Source organism: Caloenas nicobarica, chromosome Z (genome assembly GCF_036013445.1).
Source record: "Caloenas nicobarica isolate bCalNic1 chromosome Z, bCalNic1.hap1, whole genome shotgun sequence".
Lineage (NCBI taxonomy): Eukaryota > Metazoa > Chordata > Aves > Columbiformes > Columbidae > Caloenas > Caloenas nicobarica.
The window spans coordinates 70,391,897-70,408,660 of NC_088284.1; positions in this window are offsets into that span (position 1 = coordinate 70,391,897).

The following is a 16,764-nucleotide window of genomic DNA, read 5'->3' on the forward strand; positions in this document are numbered from 1 at the left end:
CATCACCTGAGTATGGTCTTTTTCTGTTATGTACAACTGACCATTATTATACTATATTGGTAGCAGATGTGTGTAGGTAAGAACTGGGAAACCAAAAGGATTTTTTTTTAAGTAAGGAGTAAAATATTTACAGCTATGACCTCAGTCAACCACATGCATTTCTTTCTTCATCTTCCCTCCTCAAGGTATCATGAAGCTGCATCAGGAACTGCAGTAGAAGACCCCACACAAATTCTCTGCAGAAAGAGTTCAAACCAAGGTTTTCCAAATACTGAGTAAAAGTTCACAAAAAGCCAGATTTCCAGGGTACAGCAGAGCAGTTTCCTCCCAGCTGTACTTTCAAGTATAGGTAACAGAGACAATTTTCTTGTACAAAATGCTCACAGTGGTAGCAATAATGTAAAATTTTTATGGAAAGTAATGTGGGTTTTTACAGCAGACTAAGCAATTTTCCAGCCAGGAACCAATAGGCTTAATAATACTATATTCTAAATGGTATTTGTAGCATCTGCGATTATTTTTATAAAGGTTCCACAGTACTTTAGAACATAAAGATTCTTCCATTTGTGAGGAAGAAAAAATTGAAAAAAAGAGCTATTATCTCCTGTATTCCAGTAGCAGCTGAAGTACTAAGATTCTAATTGTTAGCTCAGAGTCATCTATTTTACAGAAGTATCTTTTATTTTCCTACAGTTCTGTTAATTCCACATGTCGGCATGAGATAGTTCAGTGTTCAGCTGGAAGTGGGAGGTTTCTGAGGAGGGTCAAAAGTCACCAGATGTAGTGTCAGAAAGAGAATTATAAAGACTATTCTAAAATAGCATTTGGTCAGAAATCTTGTCATCAATTTTGAATGACATTTCTACCAGGAACATGGCAAATCACATCGATTCCCTTGCTGAGAGTCCTATTGACTTAGTTTGTTGCAGTCTGCTCAGGCTGGTGTGCACTGAGGCATATTTGAAAGGCCCTTCATCTCAGCTACAATATATTATTTAAAAATGTCAAGTCTGTTTTGCTGTTGCTGGAAAATAAATTATTCTGTCTGAGCTCCTAACATGTACACAGAATTTTCTCTTACTAATTTTCTTGAATTATGTATTTCATTGCTGTCTGCTGCAGAAATACGGAGACTGTAACATTTTCTTGTAGTGTAGTATTTATGTATTCGGCTTCCTTCATTTGACTGTAGCTTTGAAATGCACTCATCCTTTCATCCACTTTTGATAGGGACATATTTAGTTTACATTTGCTAGGGATACTGTATGTACCATTAGACACCTGCACCACTGATCTGACTATTTTCAGCCCCGAGACTCTCCAGGTTTTTCAAACTTTGTAAATTGTAATTCAAACTTTGGCAATGAATTTTCTATGTTTACTACCCTAGAATGAAAAATCTCCTTCTGTCCTTTGTCTTGAACTTGGATTCTAATCTCTTTACTTCATTGCTCTTCTTCTTGCACTGGAAGAGACACTGAGCAGCTGATCTCTCTCTAGGCATCCTGCTTTTCTGTACACATCTGTCATGTCTCCTCACACATCCACAAGTTATCTCTTTTTTACTGTCTGAAGAGTGCACCTTATTTATTCATTACTCATGTGTAAGCAGTTCTCTACTTTTTCATCATACATTGTTAGTACTTACATTGCCCTTGAATTCCTACAGAAAACTGGGCTGAGTACCATCTGGTTCTGACAAATTTTTTTGGATATGCATTTTTTCATTTATACCTTAACATCTACTGTCATTTCATTCACAGATGACTTGATGAGTCCCACTGGAAAAATGGTCCTTGAATGGGAGATTTTTCCCCCAGAGAACTCCAATGCAAAAAATAAATTAAGTTTCACTGCAATGGTCTTCTCTGAATGTTTCTTTTATACCCTGATAATCAATTGGTTCTAAAGGCTTTCTGACAGGCTTCACACTCCTGATGTTTTTGAAGAAGAATTTAGTTTTAGTTTTATTTTGCTACTTGTTGATTTTTATTTAGTTAGTTAGTTAATCTGCCAGAGTTTACATTCCTTTCTAGACCTTCATTTGTAAACAACTTCAGCTTTTTCAAGGCTGCCTTCTTGCTTCAAATTAGCACCCTTTACCTTGCTGGGAAGCCATGCTATCTTCCTTTTGTCTTTTCCCAAACCTTTTTTTAATAAGCAGTGTCCCTCAGATCTAGAGATCTAGACCTGCTATGAGACACTATTATAAGGTGTGTATTCCCCATGCTTTCTTGAAGAGTTTGAGGTATCAGCTTCTTTTTAACAGGCTTCCTTCTTTTTCTGTTTATTTTGCATCTTCTTTTTTTACTTTTTTCTTTTTTTTATTTTTTTTTTTAATTTAAGATCAGAATTGTGGTGGCTTTTGAGCTACACATCAGTACTGTCATCCAGATCAGCAGATCATTATTAAAGTACTTATCTCCCCACCCAAGTACTTAACTCTCCAGGGATTCTCTGTTATTCACTGACATGACCAGTTTCTTTTGACTTGATCTGGAGATGCCATGGACACAGAAAATTTCTTAAAACGAGCATGATCTATTTCAAAGATTCTCGTAATTTTTAATCTCTATGTTAGAATAGCACAATGGCTACCTCCCTTCAAACAGTTTTATAGTGTGTCTAGTGTGTTTTGTTCAGGACCAAATAATTACTTTGCCTATATTGTTTTTAAGATGTGTAGCACATATGTAGAAGAATATGTTTCACTGCTTTGGTTTCCTTGTAAAATGTAATTAAATAGAACTTTGTTTTCAATTTGTTTTCCATTTCTCAGTTTCTTTTGCTCAGTCAGTCACTGACGAGAACTGCCCTGGAGCCAATCCAATCTGCAGCAGAGCAGCAGATCTCAACACTCTGAGGGTTTTCTGAGGCAGGGAAACACCAGGGCAGTGGAGATACCCACCAGGACCTGGCAGCTGTCAGGGGAGATGCTGAAGAGACGTGGGCCTTGCCAGAGCAACTGTGACCACCCGCCACAATTATAAAAAGCAGTCCAGGGAGTGCTAGTGACTCAGGCAGGCAAACAGGGCATGGCACATCAGCCAGGGAGTGGCATGGCAGTTTGCACTGCAGTTTACATGGAAGGGTGCACAGGGTAGGCAGAGTCAGTCTACCAGCTTAAGAGAACCTCACAGGGAGCTATAATGGTGGGCATGCACCTCAGAGGTAAAACCAGTGTTTCAGCAGAGGAAGCCCCTGAGATGTTTGACGTTTCTAGACAGACAGAACCAGCAAGGAAGGAGACCTCAGTACAGATTGTAAGTCACAGCAGATGCCCAGTCCCTCCACCTTGTGAGAAAATAAATACTTGCAAAAAAATGTGCACAAGTTGATGATCCACAGCATCAGGTGGCTGAGTTGCAGGAAACAGTTAAAAGGCTGCACAAGATTAGAGGGGCAGAGATGGCTTCACAACCATGTTCCTGTGGCAGAAACCACAGAGGAGGCACCTTGGACCCTGGTCACCCTCAAAAGCAGGACTCAGCTTCAGTGCCCATCTTCTAGCACTGCAACAAAAAACAGATATGAAGCTTTAACAGATACAGACATCCACGACCAAGGTCTGTAGGGAGAAATATTACTAGTGGCACACACTGGATACCCCTGAAAGATACAATGAGTGCTCGTAGTGGGTGACTCTCTGCTAATGGGCACTGAGCTGCCCATCTGCCAGCCTAAGAGGGAGTCATGAGAGATATGCTACCTTCTGGGATCTGCTGTCTGAGATGTTGCCAAAAGGGTCCACAACTTGCCAAGAGTACAGACTACTATCCACTGCTACTTTTCCATGTAGGCACAAATGACACCACAAGCCAGAACCTGGGCAGAAACAAGGAAGACTGCAAGGCCCTCAAGGTGCAAGAGAAAAGTATTCGTGCTCAAGTAATATTTTCTTCCATTTTACCTGTTAGAGAAATGGATGCAGTAAGAAATAGATGTGTAATGCAGATTAGCTCCTGGTTTCATGGCTGGTGCCATTGTGAGGTTTCAGCTTTTATAACAATAGGGCGTTCTACAACGACTATAGGCTGTTAGGGGGTGATGGTATTCACCTGTCCAGAAGAGGCAAGAGAATCTTTGGCAGCAGGCTGGCCATCTGGGTGAAGTGGGTTTTAAACTGAAGGCCTTGAGGGGCAGGATTCAAAGTGGTAACACTCACAACATTGCAGCTGTCTGCAGAATTAGCCAGGCCAACCAAACAGGCAGCAAACGTTCCTTAGCTGCCTCTCAAGAGCATAACCAGAATACCAACCATCTTAAGTGTATGTATACCAATGCACGCAGACTGGGTAACAAACAGGAGGAACAGGAGGTCTGTGTGCAATTAGGAAGCTATAATATCACAGGAAGAACGGAAACACAGTGGGATGACTCACATGACTGGAGGATCGTGATGGACGCTTATAAGTTGTTTCGTAAGGACAAGCAAGGAAGAAGAGGAAGAGGAGTTGCACTCTATTTTAAGGAGAACCTAGAATGTATAGAGGCCAACTACAGTAATTATGGAAGCCCTATGGAATGTCTCTGGGTCAAGATCCAAGGGGTCACCTCCAAGGGGGATCATACACTAGGTATCTGCTGCCGACCTCCAAACCAAGATGATTGGGTTGATGAAGCAGTATTTGAGTCACTTAAGCAAGCTTCATGGCAATAGAAACTGCTTCCGATGTGGGAATTCAAACACTCAGACATTTTCCGGAAGAACAATACAGAAGCTCACGTCACCCGTCAAACTCCTGGAATGGTTCCACAAATGTTAGATGTGCCAACAAAGAATGAGGCACCCCTGGACTGGCTACTCACAAACAAAGAAAATGTGTTTGGTAATATCTCAGTTAGTGATGGTTTTGGCTAGACTTATCACAGTATTGTGGAGTTCGGGATGCTGCTGAGCACTCTGAAGGTTAGTGCTAAAACAAAGGGTTTAGATTTTAGAAGAGCAAACTTCAGCTCACTCATAGCTCAGTTGCGTGAGATTCCGTGTTAAACTTGCATGAAGGATAAAGGAGCTAGTGAGTGCTGGGACTTTTTCAAGAACCCTCTCCTAGAAGAACAAAAACAGTCCATCCACTTTAATGGTAATGGAAGTACACAGAGCAAGAGACCGTCTTGGCTTAACCACGAGCTTCCGAGTCTGCTCAACACCAAAAGGGAAGCATACCAGAAGTGGAGAAGAGGATGAATAACCACTGAGAACTTCAAGGGCATTGCCAGGATACACAGAGATACAGTTAAAAATGCAAAAGCTCAGCTCAAATTTGAATTGGCCAGAGATGTCAAAACTCACCAGAAAAGGTTCTTCAGGCATGTAAATGACAAGCAGAAGCAGTAGGAAAATATTGGCCCACCGTTAAACAGGAGAGGTGAAGCAGTCACCAACAATGCTGAAAAGGCAGAGGTTCTCAACAATTTCTTCATCTCTCTCTTTACCAGCACTGTTGGGTCCCAGGCCTTGGGAACAGAAATCCAAACTGAGGCTAATGCAGACCCACAGTCAGTGAAGGAGGAGTTGTTAAGGAAATTATTACAGGAGCTCAAACCCTACAAATTGATGGGCTCTGACAATATTCACCCAAGAGTGTTAAGCAAGCTGACTGACATCATTGTGAGGCCAGTCTCCATAATCTTTCAGAAGTCGTTCAGATTGGGGGATGTCCCAGAAGACTGGAAGAAGGCTAATGTCACCCCCATCTACAAAAAGGGTTTAAAAGAGGATATAAGGAATTATGGGCCCATCAGTCGTACTTCAGTCTCTGGGAAAGTTGTGGAACAAATCCTCCTGGGGCCTATCAGAAGTCAGATGAACCATGTAACTAGCAGAACCCAGCATAGATTCAAAAAGAGCAAATTGTCCTTGACAAATCTGATCACCTTCTATGATAAACTAACATATTTGGTTGACATGAGGTGAGCAGTGCACATTGTCTACCTGGATTTCTCCAAGGCTTTCAACATGGTTTCCCACAGCCTCCTCCTAGGGAAACTGACACCCTGCAGTCCACACTAGTGGTCTCTGTGGTGGGTGGGGCTGACAGGCCGTACCCAGAAGCTAGTGGTAAATGGCTCCTTTTCAAACTGGCAACCTGTCACGAGTTGGGTCCCCCAGGGATCAATATTAGGTCCAAGGCTGTTTAACATCCTCATAAGTGATCTGGATTATGAGATCAAGTGTATCCTGATGAAGTTTGCCAATGACACCAAACTGGGTGGGGAAGTGGACACTTTGGGAGAGCCACCCTGCAGGATGACCTGGATAGGCTGGAAGAGTGGGCTAACAAGAACCTCATGAAATTCAACAAGGACAAGTGTAAGGTCTCACACCTGGGAAATCATAATCCAGGAGTGCAGCACAGTCTGGGATCTACTGAGCTGGAGAGTAGCTCTGTGGAGAGGAATCTGAGGGTCCTTCTGGACAACAAGCTCAATGAAAGTGAACAGTGTGCTGCTGAGGAAAAGAAAGCCAGCAGGCTACTGAGCTGCATTAGCAATGCCATCACCAGCAAAGATAAAGTCATTATCCTGCTCTACTCAGCGCTTGTCAGGCCACACCTGGAACACTGTGTTCAGTTTTTGTCCCTGCTATACAAAAAATATGTGAACAGGCTGGAGAGGGCCCAGAGGAGGGCCACGAAGATGATCTAAGGACTGGGAAGCTGCAATATAAGGAAAGGCGGAGAGAACTGGGCTTGTCCAGGCTTGAGAAAAGAAGGCCTAGTGGAGACCTCATTACCATGTTGCAGTATTTAAAGGCTAGCTACAAAGAAGATGGAGAATCCATTTTTACAAGGAGTCACATGAAAAAGATACGGGGTAATGGGTACAAGTTAATCTGGGGAGATTCTGACTGGATGCAAGAGGAATAACTTGAGGTCCCTTCCAACCCGCTATTCTGTGATTCTATGATTCTATTAATCTAACCCTTATCTGAAAGAAGAAACCTAGTATTTTTACCTATAATGGAAGCATCTTCCCAAATTGAGTAATAGGCTTCAAAGTTGGTATTCCTGTACTGCTGCCTTTGTAACTGAACCACTGATCAAATTAATTGCTTGGAGAACACACAAAAGGAGAGAAAGGACATTCTTTACACAGTTTCAGCCAAGGATTTTGTAATCTGTTTTGAAATGCAGAGACAAGGCAGTGGAAGGGTGGAGTTATGCTGGCAAACATGAGGTTAAACTGTAATTTCAGAATAACAGAATTACTAAGGCATCTGAAATGCCTTAAAAAAAGAGCATGACCAAATGAAGAAGTAATCAGGTAACTAGAGACCTGGCAACTCAGACCCAGGCAGAAGGGTTTGGAGAAGAGAGTAGCAAGATAGTAGCAGTGGCAGACCCTATGTAGAGTGAGAGAGAGGTTAGGATGTCACCCAGAACTTTACTGTAGCTGATGCTGTCAGTCTCTCCTTCACACTGGTAGATTCCCTCTGCCATCAAGACTTTGATGTTTTTTCCTGTCTCTAGACTTGCCAGATTGTCTAAGAAAAGGAGAACACAGTATGCAAGTTATGAATTATAAAAATTACATTTTTAGCTTCTCTTGCTGTGTTTGAGATAACTTCAAACTGAAAAATCTGGCTTGCAGGTATGCGAAGACACATGTCTCCCTTATCGTTCAGGTGGAGAGTTCACCTACCATCTATTCACCTTCAAAAGTTCAACATGCCATGCATTTCACATTTCCTATCATACTGTCTTGAGTGTTTGCTATGTCTTCACTTGTAGTTCTATGCTTTAAAATTCCAAACATGCAAGAAATTTTCCAATGTATCAAATTTCTCATTATCTTGTAAATGAAGATATATGGTAGCAGAAAAGATGTTTACCTGTCACTGTTCTTAAACTGTCAAATATGATACAATCAAGGCAGCATATTTTTTATGTTAGTGCAATTTTTTGTAATTTCTGGAGTCTTAAACAAATCATTTTTACAACAAAAGTCCCTGAAAAAATACTTTGGTCTAAGTAAACACATCTAGCAAGTGAAATTTTTCAAAAATGTTAAAGACTTTAAAAAAAAAAATAACAGCCGTCACTGTTTTATTTTATTTTTCTGTGTATCTTTTCTCTTGAAGCAGTCCGTGGAGACATGAAAAATAATTGGGTAAACCTAACTTCACATTAGCAATCTCATTCTCATGATCATGTCTTCTACAACTAACTAAAATGTTACTGATTCTCAGAAAGATATTAAGTTTCAATTTTTACATTGTAATTTTAACACAGCATGACTTAAATTGCAGTAGACTTCCTGAATCACACTCAGGGTTCAGAAGGCCACAGTCATTGATTTCCCACTCCTCACCACTCTTCTCCTTGTTGAGTTATTATCCTGTTGCCTTGTACAGGGTTTATGATTAGGGCCAAACTAATTCACTGTCAGACAATTGTTGATACAAGGCTATTTTGGCAGCCTCATTTATTAAAATATTGTTAAGAAACTTCTATATGATAATCACAAGGACGCTGAGAGTAAAATGCTGTTCAGACAAATAATTCAAGATTCATAAACATATTTTAAGAATGGAAGGGACCCAACTGTAATCACCAAATTTAATTTCCTTTACCAAGTAAGACAGTAGTTCCCATATCAACCTCATAATTTCTTTCTGAAATTGAAAGTTCCTTCCTTTCAGGACTTAACAGGCTGTGTTTTTGATGAAGTAGTGGGTGGTTAAGCAAGTAAATAGATTTAAAAAGTAGAATGACGCTAAAGAAAGGGGAAGTTACATTGTAAACAGCCAGCAACATTAAGTAACGTTTATGGTATTGACTTCATGTGAAAAAGCATTCAGACTCACCACTAAATGAAGAGCCATCTATTAGACTTTCCTGACTGGTGCCATAGCCAGGGATTCAGCTACTTAGGCCACAGGACTTGCTTTGAGAAACCTTGCTTACTGGGGGCTGAGGGGATCCATCTGTCAGAGACGGGGAAGAACATCTTCAGTCATAGGCTTGCCAAGTTGCTGAAGAGGGCTTTAAACTAAAGTTGCTGGCAGAGGGGAACTCCTACCAGTTTGACGCCAGTGACAGCAACAGATGCCCAGAGCCTTGACAAGGATGACAGGTCAGCAGGAGAGCACCTGAAGAGTGGCCCAAAGGAATTCCAGCCACTCCAGACAGTAAGTCAGCTGCATTGGGGGCCCAGCTTAAATACCTTTATGCAAATGCATGTAGCACGAGAAATAAACAAGAGGAGTTAGAGACATGTGTGCACCTGCAGAGCTATGATCTTAGTAGCATCACAGGGAGCTGGTGGGATGGCTCTTAGGACTGGAGCGTTGGAATAGAAGGATACAGGGTCTTTTAGAATGACAGACAGGGGAAATGAGGGGGTGTGTCATTTTCTATGTCAGTGACTAGCTGGAGTGCATGGAGCTCCACCTGGGGATGGGGGAAGAGCCAACAAAGAGCTTATGGGTCAGGATTAAAGGGAGGGCAGGGACAGTTGACATGATATTGAGGGTCTGCTACAGGCCATCCACTCAGGAAGACCAAGTAAATGAGGCTCTCCATAAGAAGATAGGAGCAGCCTCATGTTCACAAGCCCCGGTCCTCATGGGCGGCTTCAACCACTGCAATATCTGTTGGAGGGACAACACAGCAGGGCATAAGTAATCTGGGAGGTTCCTGGAATGTGTTGATGATAACTTCCTTCTCCAAATGACAGAGAAGTCAATGAGGAGAGGTGATATGCTGGACCCTGTTTTCACCAACAAGGAGGGGATGGTGGGGAATGTGAAGCTCAAGGGCAACCTTGGCTGTAGTGAGCATGAAATGGTGGAGTTCAAGATCCTCAGGGCAGAAAGGAGGACAAACAGCAAGCTCACTACCCTGACTTCAGGAGAGCAAACTTTGGCCTTTTAAGGAATCTGCTTGGTAGAGTACAATGGGATAAAGCCCTGGAGGGAAGAAGGACCCAAGAAAGCTGGTTGATATTTAATGATCGCCTCCTCCAAGCTCAGGAGAGATGCATCCCAACGAAGAGAAAGTCAGGCAAAAACACCAGGAGACCTGCATGGATGAACAAGGAGCTCCTGGACAAACTGAAACAAATAAAATGAAGCCTAGAGAGGGTGGAAGCAAGGACAGGAAGACTGGGAGCAATATAGAAAAGTTGTCTGAGCAGCCAGGGATCAGGTTAAGAAAGCTAAAGCCCTGGTAGAAGTAAATCTGTCCAGGGACACGTAGAGCAACAGAAAAAGAGCTTCTGCAGGTACATGAGTGATAAAAGGAAGACTAGAGAAAATGTGGGCCCTCCCTGGAAGGAAACAGGGGACCTGATTACTTGGGATATAAAGAAGACTGAGGTACTCAACAATTTTTTTTTCCTCAGTCTTCACTGGCAAGTGCTCTAGCCACACTGCCCAAGTCACAGAAAGCAAAGGCAGGGACCGGGTGAACAAACAAATACTCATGGTAAGAGAAGATCAGGTTTAAGACTATCTAAGGAACTTGAAGATGCGCAATTCCATAGGGCCTGATGAGATGCATCCACGGCTCGTGAGGGAACTGATAGATGAAGTTGCTAAGACAATATCTGTTATATTTCAGAAGTTGTGTCAGTCCCTAAAGTGTGGCTACAATGAAGGAGACTGCCTTTTTACAAGGAGTCAGATGGAAAAGATGAGGGGCAATGGGTACAAGTTACTCCTGTCTAACTGGACACAGGAGGAAAATTTTTCATACGAGAAATGGCAGACACTGGTATAATCTCTCTAGGGAAGTGGTAGATTCCCCAACATTGGACAGTTTTAAGTTTCAGCTGGACCATGTTGTCTAGACTGTACTTTTGCCAAGAAAGGTTGGACCAGGTAATCCTTGAGGTCCCTCCCAACCTGGTATTCTGTGATTCTATGAAATCGTGATATGCCACTGTTCTGCATGAATAGAGGCTTAAGATTTAAATTAGATAGTGTGTGAGAGTGTACCATTTATGCGAAAACTAAAGTAGATGGTTAGAGGTGAATAGCGTAGTTTGATATAAAAATAAACCAATTTAACTCACTGTAAAGAATGTCATACAAACAATAAGAATGTGAACTAATATTTATTTGCAAGGTTTATATAAAAACAGGAGATTTGAAATATGCAATGAAATTGAAATGCTAATTAATGAAATGAACTTCACCTAGACATGGATAGAGAGGAAAGCTATCAGTTTTTTTTTTTTCTGATTTTGTATTCTCTTAATAGATGACATCTATGGGGTTTGCTTAATTATTTTTTAATTACAGGAATAGAAGACAATATTTTCTGTAATACTTATTGCTGCATAATTTTTAGAAAAGGTTTTAAAGCAGCTATAATTTCTCTGCATTTATTCCACTCAAAGACTTTATGGTGCCAATATGGAAAGTACTCACAGTAACCCACCAGTCCCTTGGTGGCAGGGCAATTTGTGACACTGCTATTTTGCCAGTGTCTTTAAGTACACTGCCCACTGTATTGGGATGAAATTCTTTATTCTCACTGGGTTGTTACTCATATCCTGACTTTGGTTCTACTTTATTACAAACATTTATCATGTGTATGCAATTAGTCTGTTTTGAATTACTAGTACATGGCTATTTGTGAATAGTAATAATAAGGCTGAATAGAGTGACTCAAAAGCCCTCGTAAACCAAATACCTTAAAAACAGTAGCCGAAAATGAAAGGAAAAAATGATGCACTTATACACACTTGCTTCTTGGTTGGCAATCCAGCACATTCAAGTCTGACTTTTCCCACCCTCTGAATTCCAAAACAAATTTCCATGCACTGAAAAGAAACAACTCTGATGATAAGCATTTTTTTTTTCCCCATAATGTTGTCTCTGTGGCTTGGAATTGATCTGATAAACATCCTTATTCTCTTGTAAACTTACAATAGCAAAAATATCAGAATAATCACAAACCCCATAATTTGAATTTCTGCTGTCTGCCAACAGTATCATGTCAATTAATGGTGGCAGTTGTAGCATAGAACCCTTTTAATGCAAGCATTGCTAAATATACAACAGGAACTGCAACTGTTTGTTGTGGGTGGTTTTTTTGTTTGGTTGGTTGGGGTTTTTTTCTTAATGGTTAAATTAAGAAAATAAAACCAAAGCAAAACAAACAAACTAAAAAGACAAAACCAGAACAAAACAAAAAAGGCATTTGGCTACAGCAAGAACTTGCCATGAAATTTATTAAATAGAGAAACCTAGTTAAAAACAAAACAAACTTTAGGTCATCCTTGCGACAGGCAAACTTGCCTTCTCACCCAGTTCTGAATCAAGCATATAAAATATTTTATCCTTTAACTTGTCTTGTGAAGACATTTGTCAAAATTGCTTGGCATATTCATGAGATTAAGTAAATATAATAACTGCATTCTTGCAGTTTTCCATGCATGTAGTCTACAAAGTTCATGCTAAAATATTGTTTAAGCTTTCCTGAATTATTAGGTTAGCTTGTTTTGGTTTGTTTGCTTGTTTGTTTGGGGTTTTTTATAATTTATTCATATGAAACTAGTCAACTACTTAAATGAAATTTTCAATTAATTTCAAGTTATTTAGTGCTCTAGATACTTTCTCAACAGTCTGTAAACTAAATTCTGAATAAATGTATCTAGTTACAGTTTGTTTTGGCTATTTAGATTTTAAACATTAGTATAACAGTCTTAATACTGGAGCACTGGAGAAAAACTTAAATGTTTCAAGTGTTGTCTCTTCCCCAGAGGGAAAGAGAACATTGATCTCATGAATCTCAGTTGCTTATTATCTGAATCCTCTCTCATGAATACTGAAAGGAAGTTGAACTTCTCTGACAAACAGTATAGCCAAATCCACATACAATTTCAAGAGGTAGAATATATGCATATATTTTCTTTTCAATTATTTTAATATGCCATGTATGCATAGTCTCCTTAACAACTTGTCACATCAGAATTTTCTAGAATTTCCCTAACTTCATATGATATTTTTTATAAATTCCTCCAAATGCTTAGTCAATGGTAAAGGTTGGAAATTTTCACTTGTTAATTTATTTCAATCTCAACTGCCATATCTTGGCTGAACAGTCATCTTTCAGAGTTAAAAGTTTTCTTCATGTAACCACTGAGGATAATTAAAAAGGTCTTCTTCATAGAAGATAAACCTCTCCCATAGAAAAGCAAATCTTTCTAAAACAACAGGAAAGCTGAATTCTGTGGAAAAAGATGAATTTGCATGGAAATTCCACTGCAGCTGTTCCTTGGCTTTCAGAGGAAAAATAAAACTGCTTAATTTAATCCATCTGCTCCCTAGAATGGCTCCTGTTTCACTGGCACTGATGTAGTCCCACAGCCCTGCACAATTTCAGACAGTTTCTAGTCTAAATGTGTCCCTTTTCCACATCTAATATTTCTAAGTTCATCTTTTCAAAGAAACAAATCTAACTAGATTTTTTTTTTTTTGCAACTTCTTTTTAATTATTTTGGGGGAAGTCTTAGGTAACTTAAGAAATGCGTTCATAGTATATACACCAAATTTTTAATGTAAATTTGATATTCTGAATCACCTATTTTTAAAAGTGGCATAACTGTCCTTACTTTATACAACATAATCTGGGTTTAGCATTAAGGAACATGCAGCTTGATCTTTTTTGGCAACGCAGAATTTAACTAATAAAGCATATTCATGCATTAAACTTAAAACATTTTCTCCTATGTTATTTTAAAACGATAACATATTTGTATTAAGGCGTTTGCATAAGAATGGTTCAGGAATTTAACTACAGTACAGAGGCAAGAATTCAAACTCTCTTCCAGTTTTGGACCAAAAAATATTCCCAGTTCGTCCATAGGTAAAGGTATACTTATTCATGTGATGCTAGCATAAAAACGTATCTGAATACCAAATTCTTCTTGTATAATACTATTTCTCCCACAAATGGGTGTAACTGAAGCTCACAGTCAGTGAATTTCTCATATTATGTCTTTCTAAGTTGGCCAGAAAGATTTCAAGGAATTTTGGAAAAGTAGTGGTAGGCTATGGATAGTATCCTGTATCTAAAAGTAGCAAAGCATTAAGAGGTTTCCTTATTAATAAATTTTAATAATCACTTTACAAAGACTTGTGCTTAATTTTACTTATGAGTTGGACAACCTGAGAAAAGAATGTAACAGAGGTATACATTTCAATCAATTGTGCACCTTTTCCATCACTTTCCTATTTATTGCTCAGACAAAACAATGGAGTATGCATATAATTTTCATTAAAAAAAGAACCAACCAAACAAACAACAACAACAAAACCAACCAATCAAACAAACAAACAAAAACACAGACGAGGAAGACTGCAGTCCCAGCAGTTGCAATATAAGGATGAAAATGTGTCTCAGATAAATTTTTTATTCCAAATATTCCAAATTTTATCTTACTGTTTTGAGCTATGCTTACATTTGTAACATCCTCTATGCTTTTACTGCTCTTGCTCAGATTTATGAAAATTTAAAAAAGAAAACCAACAAGCAAAAATATAAAATGGAAATTTATGCTGAATACCTTTTGGAAAGTTAAAGGCAATGCAAAGCTAAGGGACAATGGAAGCTATTAAAGAGCTTTAGTTACAGTGACATCTCTTACTATATAAAAGTATTTCCTTAAAAAAACCATATTAAAACATTTTTGATGTGTCAGACAAAAGTAATCATAAGTAAGAAAATTTCAAAGTTAAGTTCTGTCACTATAAACTCAGTTTGGTACCCTCTTGAGTACTTTTCCATTGAGCCCTTTAAAATTACAAGATTTTCTTAAACATTTACTTGTTTGATCTAGCAGCAATTACATTCTTGCAATGCAAATTTATTTGATTATGATATTAAACAAAATCAACTCCTAACATTTACAATGATATAACTTCCCCTTGCACTAACTGCAACATCTTTTTTTGTTCAGGCACGTACTTCAAAACTTCGTATAAGTTCTACTAAGTTGGTTTGGGTTTTTTTAATAATCTCTGAAAAGATTTTTAGTTCTGACAAACATAATAAAAATGTACATCACACATTTTCTAGACATTCAGCACTGGAAGCTGCAGCTCTCACAAAAGAGGCTGACAAGGCTTGGGCATTGCCAGGAGCAACCACAGGAGATTTAAACATGGTTCTGGGGAGCACAGGCAACCAGGAGCAAAGCAAACAGGGTGAACATATAGAGGCATAGCAGTTTGTGTGGCAGTTCATGCAGGCAGGGCATGCAGGAAGGGCAGGGAGTCTCTGCCAGCTCATGAGTTTAGCTCAATTGGTGGTTATAACCCTCCCAGAAGGAGCCTTACTACAGTATGCACCTAATGCAAAGGTATGTCCCTTGCTCTCACCAGGAGGTTTGCAGAAACCCAGACAAAGCTGCCATGGAAACATGCATACATCCAGACCTCAGGCTGCTAGGTGTGACAGAGCCCTTCACTGGTATGGTATGGTATTGCAGTAGATATAACAGCTGCATGAGATGTGAACAGATGGATGATCTGCTCAGCCTGGTGGTAGAGCAGAGAGAGGAGGTAGAAAGGTTGAAAAGCATCAGAGAGTCAGAGAAGGTAATATTAGGTTGGTGCAAAAGTAATTGCAGTTTGGGACCATGAATTTTAAATCATTATAACTAGGCTCAAACACTGGTGGGGTCAAGCTCTGGCCTCCCTGAGACAGGATGGGCCACCAGCATCCTCCTCCCACCTGACTCAAGATAGTAGGTCAAGGGAAAAGGGTAAATGGAAGCAAGTCCACACTCAGGGTGGCAGGCGAAACCCCTGCTTGCTCACCTTACCATCCCAGTTGCCTCTGTATAACAATTATGAGGCTCTGGTTGTGGAAGACCAGACACTGGCTGAGGAAAACAAATGTCCACCTACAGCACAGGTGCTGACAGGATCAGAAAAGCCTACTCCCTGTATTACAACCACCTCTACAAGGAAAAAAAGAAAGGTGATAGTTGTAGGTGACTCCCTTCTGAGGGGTACAGAGGGTCCAATATGCCAGGCAGAGCCTCCTCTTAGGGAAGTGTGCTGCCTTCCTGGGGCCCAGGTTTAGGACATCACTACAAAAATTCCTAGCCTGATATGGCCCTCGGACTGCTACCCGTCAGTGGTTTTGCATGTGGGTGGTGATGAAGCTGCGACCTGTAGCCCAAGGGTGATCACAAGAGACTTCAGAACCTTGGGACAGTGGGTAAGGGAATCAGGAGCACAGGTTATTTTTCTTCTCTCTCCTTGTAGTTGCAGGCAGTGGCATTAGAAGAAACAGTCTGTTAATACATGACTCTATGGCTGATGTCACCACTACAGTTTTCTTTTTTTTGATAGTGGGATGGCCTACACAGCACCGGGTTTGCTGGTGTTGGATGGAGTTCACCTTTCTCAAAGAGGGAACAGGGTCTTTGCACATGATCTAGCAGGGCTCATCAACAGAGCTTTAAACTAGGCATGATGGGGGAGGGGGATGTATCAGGCTCACCTGTGAAAAGCTATGGGACAAGACACCAAGCGTAGAGGGATTGGGTGCTAGCAAGGGCCCTCAGCCAGTGGCCTTGAGATGTCTTGGCCTCACTGGAGTACACTTGAAGTCTTATGGAGATAAGCCAGGGACTCCTGAGGTAGAGGCCAACAGGAACATACCAGTGAAATACTTCAAAGGAATTAAAGGGTGTTCCTCTAAGAAGGTGACACGGCTCCAGGCACAGCTGAAGTGCCTCTACACCAGCACGTGCAGCAAACAGTAGGAGATGGAAGCTGATGTGCTAGAAGGCTACAAC